The 22,186-nt window shown below is 34.0% G+C and overlaps 1 protein-coding gene across 9 annotated transcripts in view; it reads right to left on the minus strand.

Moving 5' to 3' along the window:
• Window positions 1-22,186, minus strand: part of Bcas3 (BCAS3 microtubule associated cell migration factor) — a 573,169-nt gene that overhangs the window by 325,439 nt on the left and 225,544 nt on the right. The gene's annotated exons all lie outside the window — the stretch shown is intronic.

A 22,186-nucleotide genomic window follows, 5' to 3' on the forward strand; every position in this document is an offset into this window, starting at 1 on the left:
TACTATTCACCACATCAATAGACTTAAAGACAAGAACCATATGATCATCTCGATACATGCAGAAAAAGCATTTGACAAAGTACAGCATCCCTTTATGTTCAAAACACTAGAAAAACTAGGGATAACAGGAACTTACCTCAACATTGTAAAAGCTATATATGCTAAACCTCAGGCTAGCATCATCCTAAATGGAGAAAAACTGAAGGCATTCCCTCTAAAATCTGGAACAAGACAGGGATGCCCTCTATCACCACTTCTATTCAATTTAGTTCTTGAAATACTAGCCAGAGCAATTAGACATACAAAAGAAATTAAAGGCATAAAAATAGGAAAAGAAGAACGTAAATTATCGCTATTTGCGGATGACATGATAATATATTTAACAGACCCAAAAGGGTCTACATAGAAACTGCTAGAGTTAATAAATGAATTCAGCAAAGTGGCAGGATATAAAATCAACATGCATAAATCAAAGGCATTTCTGTATATCAGCAACAAAACTTCTGAAACGGAAATGAGGAAAACCACTCCATTCACAATATCCTCAAAGAAAATAAAATACTTGGGAATCAACCTAACAAAAGAAGTGAAAGATTTATACAATGAAAACTACAGAACCCTAAAGAGAGAGAGAGAAGATCTTAGAAGATGGAAAAATGTACCCTGTTCATGGATAGGCAGAACTAACATCATCAAAATGGCGATATTACCCAAAGTTCTCTACAGGTTTAATGCGATGCCAATTAAAATCCCAACGGCATTTCTTGTAGAAACAGATAAAGCTATCATGAAATTCATATGGAAAAACAAAAGACCCAGAATAGCAAAAGCAATTCTAAGCAGGAAGTTCGAATCTGGAGGTATAGCGATACCAGAGTTCAAACTGTACTACAAAGCAATAGTAACAAAAACAACGTGGTACTGGTACCAAAACAGGCAGGTGGACCAATGGTACAGAATAGAGGACACAGAAACCAATCCACAAAATTACAACTTTCTTATATTTGATAAAGGGGCTAAAAGCATGCAATGGAGGAAGGATAGCATCTTCAACAAATGGTGCTGGGAAAATTGGAAATCCATATGCAACAAAATGAAACTGAATCCCTTTCTCTCGCCATGCACAAAAGTTAACTCAAAATGGATCAAAGAGCTAGATATCAAATCAGAAACACTTCGTCTGATAGAAGAAAAAGTTGGCTACGATCTACATACTGTGGGGTCGGGCTCCAAATTCCTTAATAGGACACCCACAGCCCAAGAGTTAATAACAAGAATAAATAAATGGGACTTACTTAAACTAAAAAGTTTTTTTCTCAGCAAGAGAAACAATAAGAGAGGTAAATAGAGAGCCTACATCCTGGGAAAAAATTTTTACCCCTCACACTTCAGATGGAGCCCTAATATCCAGAATATACAAAAAACTCAAAAAAATTAAACAATAAGATAACAAATAACCCAATCAACAAATGGGCCAAGGACCTGAACAGACACTTCTCAGAGGAGGATATACAATCAATCAACAAGTACATGAAAAAATGCTCACCATCTCTAGCAGTCAGAGAAACGCAAATCAAAACCACCCTAAGATACCATCTCACTCCAGTAAGATTGGCAGCCATTATGAAGTCAAACAATAAGTTTTGGCGAGGATATGGGGAAAAGTGTACACTTGTACACTGCTGGTGGGACTGCAAATTGGTAAGGTCAATTTGGAAAGCAGTATGGAGATTCCTGGGAAAGCTGGGAATGGATCCACCATTTGACCCAGCTATCACCCTCCTCGGACTATTCCCTGAGGATCTTAAAAGAGTGTACTATAGGGATACTGCCACATCAATGATCATAGTGGCACAATTCACAATAGCTAGACTGTGGAACCAACCTAGATGCCCTTCAATAGATGAATGGATAAAAACAATGTGGCATCTATACACAATGGAGTACTACGCAGTACTAAAAAATGACAAAATCATAGAATTTGCAGGGAAATGGATGGCGTTAGAGCAGATTATGCTAAGGGAAGCTAGCCAATCCTTAAAAAACAAATGCCATATGTCTTCTTTGATATAAAGAGAGCAACTAAGAACAGAATAGGGAGGAAGAGCATGAGGAAAAGATTAACATTAAACAAAGAAGGGTCGGGGGAGAGAAAGGGAGAGAAAAGGGAAAGCATATGGAAATGGTAGGAGACCCTCAATGTTACACAAAATTACATAGAAGAGGTTGTGAGGGGAAAGGGGGTGGGAAACAAGGGATAGAACTGAACAGCAGCAGATGAGGTAGAGAGAGAAGATGGGAGGGGAGGGGAGGGGGATAGTAGGGGATAGGAAAGGTAGCAGAATACAACAGTCACTAATATGCCATTATGTAAAAATGTGAGTGTGTAACCGATGTGATTCTGCAATTTGTATTTGGGGTAAAAATGGGAGTTCATAACCCAGTTGAGTCAAATGTATGAAAGATGATATATCATGAGCTCTGTAATGTTTTGAACAACCAATTTAAAAAAAAAACAAATAAATAAACAAATAAGTTCAGTGGTATAGAAAAATGAACTGATTCACTGAAATATTCCAAATGTCATGGTTTAGGTAGCCATAATTAAAAAGAATTCCCTATCTCTAGGGCACAAAACAACCTCAGAAAGCATACAAGGTACTTGATATCTATTTTTCTCAGCCTTGTACTATATTCTCTAGCAACATCCAACTGTTTGTAGCCTTCTGCTCTTGTCATCTGTATTCATGAGGTAGTCTCTCTGTAATCCAATACATCTGAGAGCATAAAGTAAGTGTATAGAGTTATGTTCATGCTTATGTTTATAGAAATAGTGTCTGTCTTATATACTATGGGATTTGGCAGGTAATTTATAAACATAGCTTTAATGAACAAATAAATTTACAAAAAACAGTATTTTAATAGTGAACTATCTAAACTAGAAATCAGGAAATCAATCCTATTTATGATAGCTACAAGAAGATACAAAATAAAGTACCCAGGAAATTTTTTTGAGAGAGAGAGAGAGAGAGAGAGAGAGAGAGAGAGAGAGAGAGAGAGAGAGAATTTTTAATATTTATTTTTTCAGTTTTCGGGTGGACACAACATCTTTATTTTATTTTATGTGGTGCTGAGGATCGAACCCAGTGCCCCGAGCATGCTAGGCGAGAGTGCTACCGCTTGAGCCACCTCCCCAGCCCCCCAGGAAAATTTTAACTGAAGAGGCAAAATTTCTCTATAATGAAAATAATATTACATTTGTAAAAGAAATCAAAGAGAATAGACACACACAGACACACACAGAGAGACACAGATACACACAGGAAAGACATCCTATGCTCAGAGATTGGAATATTGTTATAACATCCATACTACTTTAGTAGGTATTTGCATTGATCTATACATTCAATGCAAATACCTACTAAAATATGAGTGGCACAGAAACAGAAGATAAAATCCTAGTATTTGTAGGGAACAACAACAACAAATAGCCAAAAGTATCTTGAGAGGGGAAAAAAATAAAAACAGCAGAAAAGGAATGCTTGCACACTATTGGTGGGAAAATGTATTAATATATTCATTGTGGAAACAGTTTGAAGGGTCCTCAAAAAATTAATACTACTACATATGATCCAGCAATCCCACTACTGGACAAATATCTAAGGAAATGAAATCAGCATGTCAAAGAGACATTCGTGCTACTACGTGTACTGCAGTATTATTCACAATGGCCAGAAATGGAAATAACCTAAGTGTCCATTGGTTAATGAGCAGATAAAGAAAATGTGGTAAATATGTATAATGGAATACTATTCAGTCATAAAAATAATATAATCTTGCCATTTATGAGAACATGGATGGAACTGTAGGTCATTATGTAATTGTGAAATAAGCCAGGCACAGAAATACAAGTACTGAAAGATCTCAGTCATACTCGGGATTTAAAAAAAGTTGATCACACAGAAATTCAGAGTAGAATGGTAGTTACCAGAGGTTGAGCTGGGGTGGGAGGAATGGGGAAAGTATGGTCAATGAGTACTAAACTATAGTTATAATTATAGTTTAATATAACTGGTTTATAGTTTAATAAGTTCTGGTGTATTACTTCATATTCTTATTGGAAGAAAGGAGATGGAATGTTTTCATCACACACACACGCACTCTGATATGTGGAAGCTAACCCACAACAAGAGGGGAGGGTTCAGAAGTTCAGTGGATTTGACTGAATGCAGGGAAGGGAGGCAGATAGAAATAGAAGTAACAGTGGAATGTTCTGGCATAACTTTCCTATGAATGTATGTGAATACACCACAGTGAATTTCAACATGGTATACATCCACAAGAATGAGATCCTAATTAGAATAAGATATATTCCATGCTTGTATAATTATATCAAAATAGATTCTACTATCATGTACAACAAAAAAGAACAAATTAAAATAAAAATAAAGCAATAAAAATAAGTTTGCATTTTGTTAAAAAAGAAATAAGTATGTTAATGAAATGGTCAATAAAGAGTAGATTTAATATGGCAAACCAAGGGGAAAAGCTACTAACTTTGATAGCCTCCAATACGGTAGTTTCAATAGAAAGAAAAGTCAAATGTGATAGATAAGGAAAGGGACCTTGAATAGGAAATGATAAAGGTAATCAATGTAGAACAAAGATTTAAAGATTGAGACTTGAGATAAGATAGGAACAAGATGAGACAATACAGAGTAAAGGTTTCATTCAACATTCACTTTTCTACTACACAGTTTTAGAGGCTTATTAGGATCATCCCCTACGGTAGGTCCTAAATGAATAAATCTGAGGGAATCTGAAAGTGTTCATAACATAGTGGTACAGAAAAGCATTAGAAAAAAAATGAAAAATTAGAGAAAAACATACTAATAAAGATATCTGGAAAATGTTTGAGGAATGAAGAGAAAGGAATCATTTTTCCAGTGTTTTTGGAGGAAAACTTAAAAAGGGAGATAAAATATATAAAATATGAGCACAGAGAAATGAACCTATATCTTATTTTGCTCTTCTAAAAGAGAATAAAGAATTAAGAGAGATGAATAACAAATAACATCAGGAGTTAGTAAAATGAGAGAACCAACTTAGCCAGGAAATCTCAATAGCTGACATTTAATGACCATCCATTCAATAAATGATTATTAAATGAATGAAAGAAATGTATTTTTCCCATACCCAGGAGGTAGAGGAAAATACAGCACTATGATCTATAGAAAAAATAATTCTGGAGGGGACACAAAGTACTTCATAAGATAGTCAAATGACTGGAGACCATGGCTTTCATGACCCCGCCTAGTCTCATGTTGAAGAGGCCAAGGAGCCTCAACTCAGAAAATTCAAGAAGAGATATTTTAGGGGCTGCAAATGTAGCTCAAGTGTACATTACTTGCCTAGCATGCACCAGGCCCCGGGTTTAATCCCAGAACTGGAAACAACAGCACCAACAACAACAAAAAGCATCCCAGACATTCAGAAACTTCTCTGTGGTTAAATCAAGTCTAACATTTCCATGTCAGGAAGTTTCATTAAACCTCAAACTTCTTAATATAATGAGGTTTGGGAAAAAGAAACCCATAATGTCTGCCTTGGATTTGGATTAAAACTTGCCCTGCTCTTTTTATTTGTGCGACCTCTCAAGAATATATATGATAGTAATAATAAAGTGAATTTTTTCTGACAACCATGAAGAGAGCCACTACATAAAAGTGTCATCTTTACTAACACTCCTTCCCATACTTTTATTTGCTATTACCATATGAGCACAATGGGAAGAGCAGAGGTTGTTTAATTTTGGTCTTACTAGTGGGTTTCATGAAGCCTTAAGATACAAAAAATATTTCACACACCATTATACTTTCAAATTCCAGCTGGGACAAGACCTGTAAGTGACAAATGCCATGAGAATGGATATTCTCACAGTATTTCTGGCACAACCAGACAGAGGAAGTCCCAAAAATCTCATGAGAAAATAAGCTCTTCTAAGACTCTCATCCCAGTTTTTTGGGCTTAGTCTATATAGATAAACTTGCATAAGCCTTCAGGCTTTTGGGTCTTTATCCAAATCCACTAGAGCTTTGATCCTTTAGAGGGTTACCAGTATCTATGATAGATGGGCTTCTCCAGGGAAAAATCCTAAGTTCCAATAAAATGGTTTCCCAGTAAACTGAAGCAGTTCTACTTGAGAATAGAAAATCATTTTAAAATCAGAATTTAACAAACATCCCCTGATGTTTAAAGCCATGATATTTTGTTTGTTCTGTTTTCAGTAGTATGATTACTGTTGTAATTATTTTTTAAAGTTATAATACAAAGCACTAAGCCAGAACAGTTCACTTTGGAGTTTAACCACTGATTTCTGTGTGTATGGTGAACAAATTTGCATTTTCAAAGAAGGAATTAAGATAACAACCTCATAAGACCTCTTTTCTCCACTGCCCTTTGGATTAAGAATGCCTGCAGGTACACTGTACTTTGTGCAAGGGGTCCTCTCAGTCTCCATATCGACACACAGTACTACAGTCTGCATATGGGAGATCGATATGGTTTGATTCGTTTACTAAAAGTTTGGTTAACTTCAAAGTGGCACCTTATTTATGCATTGTCGCAACTTTGGCTTTCCCAGACGTTTTATACTATAAAAACACAGAGGAAAGAAGTGAACAGAAAATAACAATGGCCTTTGTTGCTGCACTGGTGAAAGAGCTTGTCAGGTCAGGTTTGCAGAGCGGCATATTCCCAAACCAGTCATCATTAACGGACTCACTTCCACAGGAAAAAAAAAAAAGACAGAGTCTGAAAACTCCGGACAAAAGAAATCCCTGCAGACAAAGTAAAAACAAATTAAAAGACCCATTATAAAACACAGATGCTACAAGGAAAATAAACTTTCCAAGATTTACTGGGCTTTGACAAACTTGGACATTTGTGGAAAAGACATCAGCAGCAACTCCCAGGTAATGTGGCTGGAAAGCTAGACTCCTTTCTGTTTTATCTTTATCCTCTGTGCAGAAGCTGCCAGGTTGGTATTCTTAGCTTCTGAATGCAGTGATGTGAGAACATGTGAATGTGGCAAACTGCCAACTGCAAGAACTTTCTAAAGCAAGCAAGACCCTGAAAATGTTGAACATTTCACATTATGCTAAATAGTAAAGTTAATATCAGTGTGTTGTGCATATGTAAGTATGCATGCATCTTATCTCCAGGGCAAATAAAAAGAGTTAAAATAAGAAAGAATAATAAATAAGCCTCCTCTCAACCTAAAATTTTTTGTTATCCCATTAGATTATGAACCAGTGGGAATAAAATCACCTAAAATAATAGTAAGCAATTAAAGGATAATAATCATAGAAAACACATTAAAAGAGTATCACATCAGCCAGACACATTGGTGCACAGCTGCAATACCAGCAACTCAAGAGGCTGTGACAGGAGGACTGCAAGTTTGAGTCCAGCCTTGACAAATTTTTGCAAGATCCTGTTTTAAAAATAAAAAGGGCAATGAATGTGGCTCTGTGGGTAAGTGCCCTTAGGTTCAATCTCCAGGACTGAAAAGAAAAGAAAAAGAAAGAAGAGGAGGAGTATGTCAATGAGACCTTTTGTCATAAGTTTCTAGAATCACAAGCTATAGGTTGTCGCCAATTGGGGTCAAAGGAAGATTCTTTAAGAATGGAGTGTATGAGAAACTAAGCACTACAATGGAAAAAGGTAAACTAAATGAAGCATTTGTAGAGCAAAGGAATATTATGCTTTTGTTGTCTTTAGGGATTTGGGGACAAATAAGTACAAAAATGTTACAGATTCGTTTACAAAAGAACAAAAGGAAAGGAGACAGCATAAACGGTGCCTCATAGGATAGTTCTGTTAGAAGGAGATCTGAACTCATCTGATCATCTGACTTTTTCCATTCTGATCACAGATGCAGGCCTTATTCACTTCAGGTACTTTCTGGAAGATTTACAATAGAAACCCTCTTACAATTCAGTATACTTTACTCCTTTCAACTGATTCAAATTTTTATCTCATTGTCTCCACACATCCAAAAGATTCATTGTATAAGAATATAAGATTCCCAAGTCAGTGTCCCTGGTTTGCTATTCTGAATTCTTGCATTTTGAAATCGGATTAATGAGGTACACTACAACAATCAATGTTAATGCAGACCCCAGGCACTCCAAAGAAGACAGATCTACAGCAACCGCCCAATTTCCAACTATTTCCTTTACCTTTGTCCCCTTTTCAATTTCCTTACTCTGAAACATCATATAGATGATCTATTCCATACCATCTTATCAAAACTGGGTAATCAATTCTATGAGTCTTTTGTGTGCATTTTAGCATTCCACAGAAGGCCAAAACTATTGGTCTGTTTTTAATATACTGTTGTGGAACTTACAGGGATAAAAAATCTAAAATTTACCAAGGAGTTTAAGTTAATTCTGGAGTTGAAGAGCTTTGAATTTTAATGCTGTCAAAAAGAGCCCAATGGTAGCTTGTTCTGCAAAACAATCACTGCAAATTTAAGATCTAAAATTTTAAAAACATTGCTTAGTTCTTAATTGCCATCTAATTTGACATTCAAGCTCTTCCAACCTTATACTCAGTAATTATTTAATGAAAATCAAATAAAATCCGTTCCAAATATATAAGTAGTATCCTTTTCAAATGGGAATTTTCTGTATGTGGGCTACTTTGGATTAAGATGGGAGCCTCTCTCTCTTCCCCTTTCCTAGATGAGAATGACAAGCTTCCCAGCTGCAGTTCTAGGACTTTCACCCTCCTTTTTGACCTTTTCTCAGGCATGTTCCAATATAATCTGTAATCTACTCAAGTAGGAAAAGGAAACAGCAGCGCCCTGGTGAGAAACAGTGCCTTCTGACCCACATACCAAGCTGGGCGGAAGCAATGCTTGTTCACAGGAGTCAAGGGGAATAGAACACACAATTAAAAGAAAATAAATTTTATACACACACACACACACACACACACGCACACATACGTATACAGATACACATATTTTAAAAGACTATTAACACGACACATAGTTGAGACGTAATTAAACAAAAAAATGTTCAAGGACAATTCTTACTTGGTTTATTCTTGCTACAACTTTTTTTTAAGGCATTAGATAGTATAGAAAAAATACTGCAAATGTTTATGCATTTCAAGCAAAAACACTTGTTGCTTTTTTCAAGTAAACAGCTCACATCACCATAGATACTTCCATAGGTAGTACTGGAAAGACTAGGAAGGTAAGAAGACAAATCAAGCACAAAATACACTAAAAACAAAACTCTATATTATTTTTCAAGGTAATAATGGAGGTCCTTTTTTTTAGAAGGGAGCTAGGGAGCACTGGAGATTGAACCTAGAGGTGCTTTACCACTGATTTACATCTTCAGCCTTTTTTATTTTTATTTTCTGAGACAGGGTCTTGCTATGTTGGTTGGACCTCACTAAGTTGTTGAGGCTGGCCTCAAACTTGTGATCCTCCTGCTTCAGCCTCCTCAGTAGCTGAGATTACAGGCATGTACCACAGTACCCAGCTGACTGAGGTTCTTAATGATATTGTCATTACTTCTTGCTACTACATAGAAAGGGGCATACATGACACTTTGCACTAGTACTTAATAAATAAATATCAATAGAAATAAAACTACTTTGAAGAATTGATATTGTACTAACAATAAAATAGCTATTTATATACTTGCATGTATATTTATGTATGATAATTCAATGAATAATTTGCTAGGAGATTTTCCTCTTCTAGTCTGAATTTTCACCTGTTCATTATTACTCTTAATGTGCTGGCTACCATAACATGTAAATTTAAGTATATTTCTTTCCTTAAAGCTAAAATATACTCAAAGGATTCAGAAATTCAATATATAAAAAAGTCATAAATAAGAGGCTGAGGTTGTAGCTCAGTGGTAGAGCGCTTGCCTAGCATGTGTGAGGCCCTGGATTCATTCCCCAGCACCACATAAAACTAAATAAACAAAATAAAAGTATTGTGTCCATCTACAACTAAAAATCTTAAAAAAAAAGTCATAAAGAAATAATATGCGAAAATTACAAGTAGAGCAAGTATAGTTTACACTGTTCAAACAAGGAAGTAAAGTGAGCTGGAATAAGGAGTCTAAAAAACATAGGTGGAAAACAATAAGTCTAGAAAAAGAGAAGAGATCAGGAATTATGGACAATGTTACAAACAGGGGAAAATAAAAGAAATGGCTATCAAGAATTCTACTGAAATACAAAAAAAATGTGCTTTAAAAATATACAACTTAATCTCAATCACATAGTTAACCCAATTTATATGCTGAATGAATAAAACCTCCTCCATAAAAGCAGGAAGTTTGTTACTTTAACTTATCATTACAGCACTCCAAGATTCTGGGATGAGGGAAATATACTGAGAGCTGGTATTATTAGTATTGAAGAAGTTTCTGCAATTTTTATCTCTAAATATCAGATTATAGTTTGACAAAAGGGAAAAATTCTCTAAATGGTAAATAGACTACAGACAATAAAAGTAGTCTATGTAAACTAGAGAAGTAACTTCTGCATATACATACAAAAAATGAGAAAAAGAGCTGGAGCTTTTTTCTTAAGATTTGAATTATTCATAAATCTATCATATCAGAGCACCTTCAAATTCCCCACTTTTCTAAATCAAACTCAAATATAGTTCTAAAACTCACTGTTCAGAATGAAGAATTTTAACCCTAGTAAAAGACCCCCAGAATTATAAACCCAACATCAAATACCCTTAAACCAAATTTGGGATAAAAATAAGTGTCCCAAAGTACAAGTCATCATTAAAATTATTTCTTAACCATAGTATAACTCAATTCTCCTTTCTTATCATACAATTAATTCTGTGGCTTATCAACAAAGCAAACAGAAGCACTTCATTGTTCAAGGAAAAAAATATAAATTTTGTCTACTTAATTCAAGAAATATGTCCTTATTACTTAAACTGGAAAACATGTAAGACATAGACATATTGAGAGTTGGTTCAGGAATAAAAACAAACATATAATAAGATGAAATACTGAACTAATTACAATATATGAGGAGCATTTTCTTAAGACATGAAGAACTTCAGAAATAATTTTAACATTTGCAATTGTCTTTTTCAATTACATTAAACATATACTTGAGGAAGAATTAAATATTAAAATCAATGTGTTTTCTGTTGAATAATAAGTATAACAGTAAGATGTAAACAATTTTCCTAATAATTAAAAAGATATAAACCAACACAGCAAGGATTCTCTTCTCCCCACAACCTCCAATTCTTCCAGTTCTTCCTTCCTGCGCAACCCCATCCCCCACCCCCCAGCGGAAACCTTATTACCCATGACTGTTGAGAATATTTTCTGGATCTATTTCAGCATCATGACTCAGGTCATGAGAAGTGTCAAAGATGCATTTCCTTTAGATGGGAAAGAGCAACAGATTTTAACAACCAAACAAAGATGGGAGTATAGAGCAAAAGGGCCAAATCAGCAGTTTTGACAAGAGGGAAGATAAACCCTTTTATTATATTCACATACATTTTATTGCTAGCTTCAGAACATTTAAATGTATTTCCATCAAAATCTGGCTACTATTTTGTTCAAGAAGAAAACTGGAAACCAACACTCAATTTTGCTGCCTAAATTATCAACAGTTTGTAAAAAAGAATTATTCACATGCAAAAATTTAAACTTAGCATTATCACCCGAACACTAATAAGTAGTTCAAGTCCTGGACTTCTAATTATTTTTCCAAAACCATATCCCCGAATTTACCTATATAAATTTTATTATAAGACTCATTTTATAAAAAAATCCTTGAGCGTAAGAACCACAAAGAGGTGTGATACCATGGCTATCCTCCTTGGGCAAACTACACGGAAGAAATAATGACTCCTCTAACAGAAATATTCTTTATACGGACAGCGTGCCTTTATTTTATTCATTTCATTTGTATGTGGTGCTAAGGCTTGAACCCAGTGCCTCACACGTGCTAGGCAAGCACTCTGCCACTGAGCTACAGCCCCAACCCTGAAATACTGTTTCTTAATCAGCCAGATCACTGCCAGAAAACTATATTCATTTTCAGTACTGTCACCTTATATTTCTCCATTCATAATTTTATCAAATGTGGACACATTTCAATGTAGTCTACTCTGCCAGAGTGAAATATTATTGAACACTTACTAAGCATTTCCTAACAAGGATGTTTCCTTATGCTGAAAAGGGATATTTCTTCTGAAGCTACCAATAACAATGCCCACATTAATTCCTCTATCTGTTCTGAAATTCTCTGGTGCCTCACTCTAGCTTCAATATTCTCACCTGAAAAAATACATCAACCAATGTGAGTAACCTTCCAATGAACCTTAAATCCTTTTCCTTTTCTCATCCTCTTCCAAATTCAGAATGCCATTTACCCTATATGGTAAAAACTATCATAGATTTTATTTCTCCTTATATATAACCCTAGTATGGCACTGACCCTAGTCTTTTTGCCATTTTGTAGATTATAAATATCAACAGCAATTCTGCTCCGTTTTTACACCTCAAGACTACTCATGCCTGCTACACTCAGGTCTGATAATTTCTTAATCTGTTCATTTGGGTTTATCATTAAGACACTGGTTATTACATATTCTAAGAAGCCTACCCACTCTATTCCCTTTAATTTTTTTTCAAAACCAAATAATGTAAAAATAATTCAGATTTTCCTTTTGATAGGTATAAAAAGAAATAAACATTTATGCCCTTCTTCAGAAAGAGTTATTGATAAATAGTTTTTATTTTTTACTCAAGCATCTAAAAATTATACCTCCTGGTATCCATAAAAAGATTTCTATTTCAGTAGAAGCAGACCAGAATTCTTAGTTAAGAAGCCTCCTCACTGGAAAAAGCAAGAATACCGTGCAAATAGATTCTCCAGATCCTCTTTGTTATTTTAATCATTAGCCTAAAATAATATAACTCCTTCAACTCTCTGAAAATCAACTTCTAAGTTTATTGCCGGAAAGGCTTTCCCTACCCCAAAGGCACCCTGAACAGAGGATAGAGGATACTTAATTGGGAAAGTGACCAAGCTAAGTGAGAAGACCTATGAATAGTAATTATTGGGGGTACCCTAAAAAAAAAGCCAGTCCTACCTGAGACCTATAAGTTGGTGTTCCTTGCTATATTCAAAGAGGTTCTAATTAGTTCCTTAGCACTGATTCATTGACTAAATAAAAAATAAAATGACAAAAATAAATTAATAAACAAAATACCCTGAAAATTAAAAATAAGAATGATCAGTCAAAGATTACCAGACACTGAAATCAGTAGTTTGGTTTAATCAATCTGATGAGGCTTAGGCATTAGTATTTTTTAAATCTATCCAGTTTAAGTAGAATGTACAATCAGGGTTAACAACCATGGTGCAAATATGAAAGAGAAAAGATCAAAACTAAAAAAAAATTGAAAAAGGGATTCAGAGGAAATGAAGCTAAAACAAGGAACAACAACAAAAAAACTTTTAAAATTATTAACTATCACTTAAAGAGATAGCACTATGATGTATAAAATAAGGGTATGGCCATAAAAGAAACATTGAAAGAAAAGCATATCAGAAACGTATCACAGAAATAAAAACGCAATGAGAAGAGTAGAAGTTAAAGTTGGAGATGCCCTCATAAAGTGAAGGAAAAAAAAGAGAGAGAAAATATTCAAGAAAGTTAGGGGCCCAAGAAAGGCGATTCATTATTCAACTGACAGGAATTCCAGAAAAGGGCAAAAAAAGAAAACAGCAGAGAAAAAATTACAAAGAGCTGGAAAAAGAAGCCTCTGAGGAGTGACAGAGTGGGAGGGAAAGGGCAGGAGACTGACTTTAACTCTAAAATTATGGTATTATGAGATTTTTCTAGTAAATGTATATATGTCTTTGACAAGAAATGAAATCTATATTAAAAAATAAACAACAATAAAGGTCCAACCAACACTAATAGAAAACGAAAGATAATAACTTCTAGCCCTAATAATGCCTCAGTGCCTCAATAATAGAATCTACTCACTCTTATACCTCAAAGTACACAGATCAAAAGTCCTTAATTAGTATTTTATAGACAACAAAAGGAAGGAATTTTTAGAACATACTGATATTTTTACTTGAGTGAGATAACTAATTTTTTTTTCTATTCAATAACTGAACTCATTCACAGGAACTAGGTAAATAGAATATTCAAAGAGGATATGAATTGACAGTAACATATTTCTAAAGTCCAACGCTCTAAAAAGTCAAAGAGGAATAAACCATAGAACACAATTTTAAAAAAAAAAAAAGAAGCAGAAGAAGAAGTATTATACACAAGGCCCGACAACACATCGACATTCACAGTACTCCAATGTTTGTCCCAGGATTTCTTGTGATTACAATACAGAAAAGTTGAGAAAACATTGCCCTCTAGAGGCATGTCACTTTAACCATTTGAAAATAAAACTATGGTGAAACTTGAGAATTTATTATTTTTTTCAATGTAAAAACTGTACAGAAAACTAAAAACACTTTACAAACAGTAAAAAGCAAAACAAGAAACTCTGAGCTAGCCTCAAGTGCCAATTACAAAAACTGACATTTATTTTAAAGTGTAATTTAGAGGTACTGTATTATCTGGAGTTTTAAAAGGTTATCCACAGATTGTTTCTCCCAAAAATTATGCTATCCATACCTTTCTCTTGATTGTTCTACAAACCTACAACTGCTATAAAAATAAATTATATAGTTATAACATCTTTCTCTTGTTTGGTTTCTTTGTTTATTTGGGGTTTTTTTGGGGGGGAGGAGCACTGGGGAGCTTTACCACTGAGCTATATACCTATACACATGCTATTTTTTTTTCCTTTGAAACAAGGTCTCACCAAGTTGCTTAGGGTTTACTAAATTATTGAGATTAACCTCAAGCTTGTAATCCTCCTGCGTCTGTCTCTGGAATCACTGAGATGATAGATAGGTGTATGCTACCTGGTCCAGCAATAGTTTTCTTTAGAAGAAAATTTCTTCAATTAGTGATTCTTAAACCATATTGTTTATTAGAAATATATTATGTGATCACTCTTTTCCATAAAGAACTCATCTGCTTCAAGTCACAGTGGCACACCCTGTAATTCCAGCAATTTAGGAAGCTAAGGCACGAGGATCACAAGTTTGAAGCCAGTCTCCACCATTTAGTAAAACCTTGTCTCAAAATAAAAAATAAATAAATAAGGGGACTGGGAGTGGATTTAGTGGTAAAACACCCTGCATTCAATCACCAGTACCACCAAAAAAAAGAAGAAAAAACCTCAAAAAATAACTCATCTGCTATCTTTGAGAAATATTTAAATATGAGTTTGGTATACAGTACATGTCAAAACTAACATAATGTTACAATATTTTAAAAGAATGATTTTTTAAAAAACTTACAGGAAAACAAGTTCAGCAGGAAAATGTTAGTCTTCCAAATAACAGATTAGAAACAATACTGCATCTGAGCTGAGGCAATAAAGAACAGGGAACCAACAAAACCCAGGTACTAATCTATCCTAAAAAATTGCTCCCCATTTAACATGTATATACTATTTATATACTCTATGTCATATGAGGCATAAAATTTAAAGCAGAGCTACAGTGCACATGATTGATTTTTCTTGGCAAAAATTAAAACATACTCATGGAAACTTCAATCCATAAGTAAACAGTGATGTGGAAGGAGAAGTCAAGAAACATCACATTATTATTGATTCTCTTAAGTAGGTGAAACTATATAAGGCTGAAATGTGTGGTTGCTTTGTATTTACAATTGTGATGTGGTCTGAATCAAGAAAACTCATGATCAACAAAAGTAAATAATTACAATAAACCATCAAATGAAAGCTATAAACAGTTCCAAGTGGTAAAATGAATGCCTCATATAAATGCTAAAAAGAAAAGTGATACTGCTAGTTTTTCAAAAGCGCTTTACTGAAATTATGGAGGTTTCAAGTCCAAGGAATCAGATGCCTGCTTGAAACAAGGCCTCAAATCTAACCAACTACTTTCTTTTGGAAAAAGCATGATATGGAATTCAGATGCCAAAATCTGTGACTGGAACACAACTCCTTCTTTGAGAAGAAAGAATGACTTAAAGGAAAAGAAGACACTTCCAAGAAATCTAAAGAACTGCAAAAGACAATTCAAGATCTCCATTTACTCAGTGGAAACAGGAGGAAAAATAAATAAATTCCTTCAAAGTCCTGGGCTATGGTAAACCCTATATTCTTAAACTTACATGGAAAACCATTTTGCAAAATAAAGAAATGCCAAGACTCAAAAACAGGTGGATTAATTTATCAAGCTATATAACCTGAGATATAGATCAAAACAAGCAGAACAGATTAAAATAATACTAGTATCACAATTTTGCATTGGAGTCATTTGAGAAACAATGTCACAAGTTAATATCAACATTGAGCACTATAACTCCACAAAAGCCTGTACAGAATAAGTTCAGAATTGTGTTTCATTCATTCACTATTTGGTCAATTATTCCTTTATTCTGTTTTCTAGATAAAAGGCAATATATAAAAAACATGGAAAAATAAATCAATCCTATATACTGATAAATTAACAGTAGATCAGTGAAGATACAAAAGAGAGCAGCTAATTTTCATTAAGTATTTGATATGTGCCAAACACTATTCAATGTGTTTTGATGGTCACAGTAACTCTGTAAAATCAGTAATATTCTTACCCCCCATCTAGGAAATCAAAGAAAGATCTTAAATTTAACATGTGCAACATTCCTGATTCTGTCATTCCCAAATCTGATTTATCCATAGTATTGCTGTTTTAAGTTTATAGCAACTTCATTTTTCCAGTTATTCCACCAAAATGCTTCACTAATCATCCTGACTCACTTGTTCTTTCATACATATCATAAAATAAACCAGAAATGCCAATGGTCCTCCCATAATCAATATATCAAGACCGCTGGCAAGTCCCACGATAGACAACCAGGTCCAAACTTCATCTTCTCTTTCCTGGATTTTTCAAATGCTCTATTTACTAGTCTATCTAGGTTTCCACCCTTATCCATGTACCAACTGCATAGTCTCCATATATATTTCTATTTGGTTTCTGCCCAAACACAGTCTTACCATGCCATTCTTCTTCTCAAAACGCTCCGAGCCCACCCTTCCCACTTGAGTGAAAGTCCCAAGTTGATGTGATCTGGTCATGATACCTCTCTGACCTCATCACCCCTCTTGCACCTCACATACTGCTTTAGCCATGCTGAACTCCTTGCCCCACCCTCAAGAGTACAGATGTACTCCCACCTTTAAATTCTACACTGGTTGCTCCAATATGTATGATATTGTCCCTGATTTCCATCAGGTCTTTGCTCACATGTCATCTTCTCAATAAAAACCTACAAAAAGGATGTAATTTGAAATTGAGATCTTCTCTGGGAATTTCCTATTCCTTTCCATTTTTAATTTTTCTCCATAGCTGCATGGGGTCAGGCACATTTCCCCTTACATTTGCTGTTACACTCCCAGAGTGCAGTGGCCTGGACATGCTAAACATTAATTCACAGTTGGTGGACAAATGAATGTACCTTACATATATTAAATTGAAAAGCAAGGCTACCAGGAATAAAAAATCTCTTCATTCTGGTAAGTAATGATTTAAAATTCCAATCGTCTTTATAGGAAAACTTCTAAAGGCGTTTAAAGCATTAGGGTCTACATTAACCAACTAATACATGAGGTGCCAAGATTTCAAATACAAACAGGAAAATTTTGTCTTTATGGAGGTTAATCTAGAAGCATAGACATGTCAATGAATAATTTCCATGTGACAGTGATGTAACATTTGTACAGGGTAATAGTACTGTGGTTTACACACATGATACAACATCAAGAGAAGGCTTTAGAGATAAAGTGATATTTTAGTTGATTTAGTAGACATTCAAAGTGGTAACAATTATTTTCAAGTAAAAAAGAGTGCAACTGGAAAAGTTATTAAAAATGAATATATGTGGCATACTGATGGAAGGGTACAAGAATCTAGGTATGATGCAAGAAGAATATGGAAATTAGAAGAAAAATTATCTAAGATTTTAACAACATAATGAGACACATGATTTAAGCAGAAAATTAGCTGATCATTTTATGGTTAACAAAGAAAATGCTTATTATATAGTAAAAATAGTTAAAGTTTATTGAAACAGATGAGGAGAGATATGATGATCAGAGATTCATAATAATTTTTGCATCACAGACTATTTGGACAGTTGAGGAAAACCTAGACTCCTTCTCAGAATACTTACAAATACTTATACTCCAGAAGGAAGTAAACTAAGTTAAAATACAGTTATAAAATATGGAGGTGCACACCTGCAATCTCATTGACTCAGGAGGCTGAGGTAGGAAAATTGCTAGTTTGAGGTCAGCCTCAGCAACCTGAGACCCAAATATAGTAAAATAAAAAGGGCTGGGGGGTGTAGCTCTGAGGTAGAGCACCTCTGGGTTCATCTCTCCCAGCAAAAACAGTTATAAATATAATAAAAACAATGTGGTATTATAGTGATATATGCAATAAATTCACATTAAAATAAGTAAAATTATTATGTATCATACATAATAATTTCAAAACAGCAATGAACATAAATAACAATCTGAAGATACATTCAATAGTTAAAGATACATATTTTAAGCTGGGCACAATGGTGCACGCCTGTGATCCCAGCAGCTTGGGATCAAGGAGGAGGGTCCTAAGATCGAGGGCAGCTTCAGTTTTGGTTTCTGCCAAACACAGTCTTACCATGTCTCAAAATAAAAATTTTTTAAAAGAACTGGGGAGATAGCTCAGTGGTAGAACATCCATAGTTCATTCCTGGATACTATTTCAAAAGAGATATATTTCATATATAATGTGATATGAAAACATATGTGTTTTTTATTGGCAACATGTCATAAGTACTACTAATGTAATCGTCATGTGTTTTCTATATTCATAATGAAAGTAAATGTGTACTTTTGGTAAAGAAATAAGGAATATAAAGACATAAGTTTTTTCCTATCCTCTTTATGAATCTCAATTTAAGAACTCCTCATCTAGACTAAGGTCCAGGCAAGAAGATAGGAAATGAAAGAGATATTTAGAATATATTTCAAATAAATAAACATCCTCTGGAAAGTTTTTTTTAATAGCAAATAGATAAAATAATCCTAACCTAAACTGGATTGACTCCAAAAAGTAAAAAGGAAATACCCCTATATCAACTGTTATTTAACAGTTTCCTTTACTTTGCTAAAAAGAGCACAGACAAACAACAGTAATACCGCCAAACCATGATTCATTTTCAAGAAGAATCCCTCCCTGTTCAAAGGTTTACATTGTTTTTTACCAGCATCAGATTGTTTACCCACACAAACTTTAAATATATCATTTTTAGAACTAACCAACAAGAAGACCCATTTTGTTTTGACATGTAAGATACAAAAAGAAAATGAAGAAAAATGACTATCATTTTATGTCTATGCTTACAAAATGAGAAAATCTAGAAAGAGTGATGGAGAAATTCTGAGATAATAACATTTTTACATTTGTGTTATCAGGAGGAAAATACCTGCTGAAATTCCTTGCTTTCAGAAGGAAATCTTAAGTATTGTCAATGTTGAAACGTCTTTCAGCAATTTCTATAAAACTATGAGGAGAGCTATGAAAGCAATAAAGCTGAGAGAAAACAGCATATTTCAATGAAGAAATCGAGTATTAGCCTTCAACTACTGACCCTCTACAAATGACAAAGTCCTTCTTTGATATTTCCCAACTTTCAACAAATATATACTACAAGGCATCTGTTCACAGTCATTTAATATGTCTTTTCTCCTGGAGTAGAAGATACATGAGGACAAGGACATCACTGAATTTTGTACATGTTATCCCCAAGCCTAGCGCAGAACTTGTTAAGTGGTTTGCTTAACTAAGAATGAAGAATGAGTGGGGGGGGGCTGGGGCTCAGTGGTAGAGCACTTGGCTAGCATGTGTGAGGCAATGGGTACAATCCTCAGCATCACATAAAAATAAATAAATCAAATAAAGGTATTGTGTCTATCTACAATAAGAAAAAAAGGAAGGAAGAATAGGCAGAAAAATGTGCAAAGGAAAGTTTTCTAAATGTACTTGAATCAAATGTATGAAATATGATATGTCAAGAACTATGTAATGTTTTGAACAACCAATAATAAAAATTAAAAAAAGAAAAAAAGATGTATAAATGTAAAGACTACAAATCAGTCATGAATTATCAACTAATACACCTGCACTTCTTCCTATTGATCTAGCTACTACCCATGCACATTAACTCTCTTGCAAAAAAAATCATTTCTTGAAATCTGTCAACAAAATATTCAAAACAAAGAAGTTCTCAGAGGATCTATACTACACAACTAAATATATAACAAAAAATTTACAACAAAAAATAGGTCTGAAGTAAAATTTCTCGCAAATGGCTAAAAATATCAGTATCTCATACATTTCTAAATTTTATACATTAAAAATTCTAAAAACATTTTAAAATGAATGTTTTTTTATCCAGGATTGATTCTAAAAACCTTCAATTTACAAAACTCTCAAACTTGAAGATTACTAGTTAAGTGAAATACAAGTATTTAACAACTGTTCTTGTAAAAATAATAGTGCCAGGGCTGGGGATGTGGCTCAAGCGGTAGCGCGCTCGCCTGGCATGCGTGCGGCCCGGGTTTGATCCTCAGCACCACATACCAACAAAGATGTTGTGTCCGCCGAGAACTAAAAAATAAATATTAAAAAAAAAATTCTCTCTCTCTCTCTCTCCTCTCTCACTCTCTAAAAAAAAACAAAATCACTATACCTTTAAAAATAATAATAATAATAATAATAATAATAATAGTGCCAAAGCACAGAGGAGAATACAGACCACAGAAGTCACACTTTTTGAGTTGCAACAGTTCTTTCAGATACCATTTACCTCTTTTTCATCTATATTATAAGTTTCTATAGAAATATTTACATATATCAAGAATTGATCAGGTATTACAAAAGAGCATGTAAGTTAAATAAAATAAGGAGAGGTATAAATACCCAAGAAGAATTGCCAAGAAGTACTTGAACAAATACATGTACACACATATTTCTAACAGCACTATTCATATTAGTCAAAAGGTCAAAACAACCAGAATGGCCATGCAATGATGAATGGATAAACTGGCTTATATCCATAAAAAGGAATATAATTCTTATATAATTTAATATAAATAGCAATGAAGTATTGATTTACACTACAATGAGCATAAACCTCAAAAACATTAAATTGAAGAGCTACTAACAAAAAGTCATATAGTATACAATTAAATATATTTGAAATATATAGAACAGATAAATCCACAGAGTAGAGGTTGCTTGAGGTTTGGGGTAAAGAAAATGGTGAGAAACAGCTTAAAGAATATGTAATTTCCTGTTGGCATAAGCAAATGTTTGGAACAAGAAAGAAGTGGTAGTTGCACAACACTGTGCATGTAAGAATGCCACACTTAATTGGTTAATTTTTTATTATGCAAATTTCAGACTAATTAAAAATAATTATTTCTGTGTTAACCATATCTTTCTCTATAAAATACCTCAATCTTGCAAAGCAAAAATGGTTATCTCTCAAGAAGAATATATAATGCTCCCAAAACAGAGTAACCTAATGTCAACATCTTCATTCATTCTGCTGGGAATTAAATGGTCCAATCACTGGTGTTAACTACCAAGGCTAAGGTTAACACACACTATGACTCAAAATTCACACTCAAAAATGAGTTCACATTTATACAAAGAAGCAGTAGAAAAATTGTCATTGCATCATTAGAATTAATAACTGAAAGCCAGAAACAACACAACTGTATATCAAGAATATTAGAAAAGGTAAATAAATAGAAGCATGTTTGCCCAATGGAATAAGTAAGCATTTTTGAAGCATTACCTCTAAAACAAAGGCAGGTCACAAATACCTAAAGAGGTTTTCTACATTTGCTAATTTTCCACTGTAAAAATAAACAATGGAAACAAATGAACTAAATCTACCTGCAAAATGAATGAACTTCACAAAAACAATGCTAAAAAAATA

The sequence above is a fragment of the Ictidomys tridecemlineatus genome, chromosome 3 (assembly GCF_052094955.1).
Source record: "Ictidomys tridecemlineatus isolate mIctTri1 chromosome 3, mIctTri1.hap1, whole genome shotgun sequence".
In the NCBI taxonomy this organism is placed as follows: domain Eukaryota; kingdom Metazoa; phylum Chordata; class Mammalia; order Rodentia; family Sciuridae; genus Ictidomys; species Ictidomys tridecemlineatus.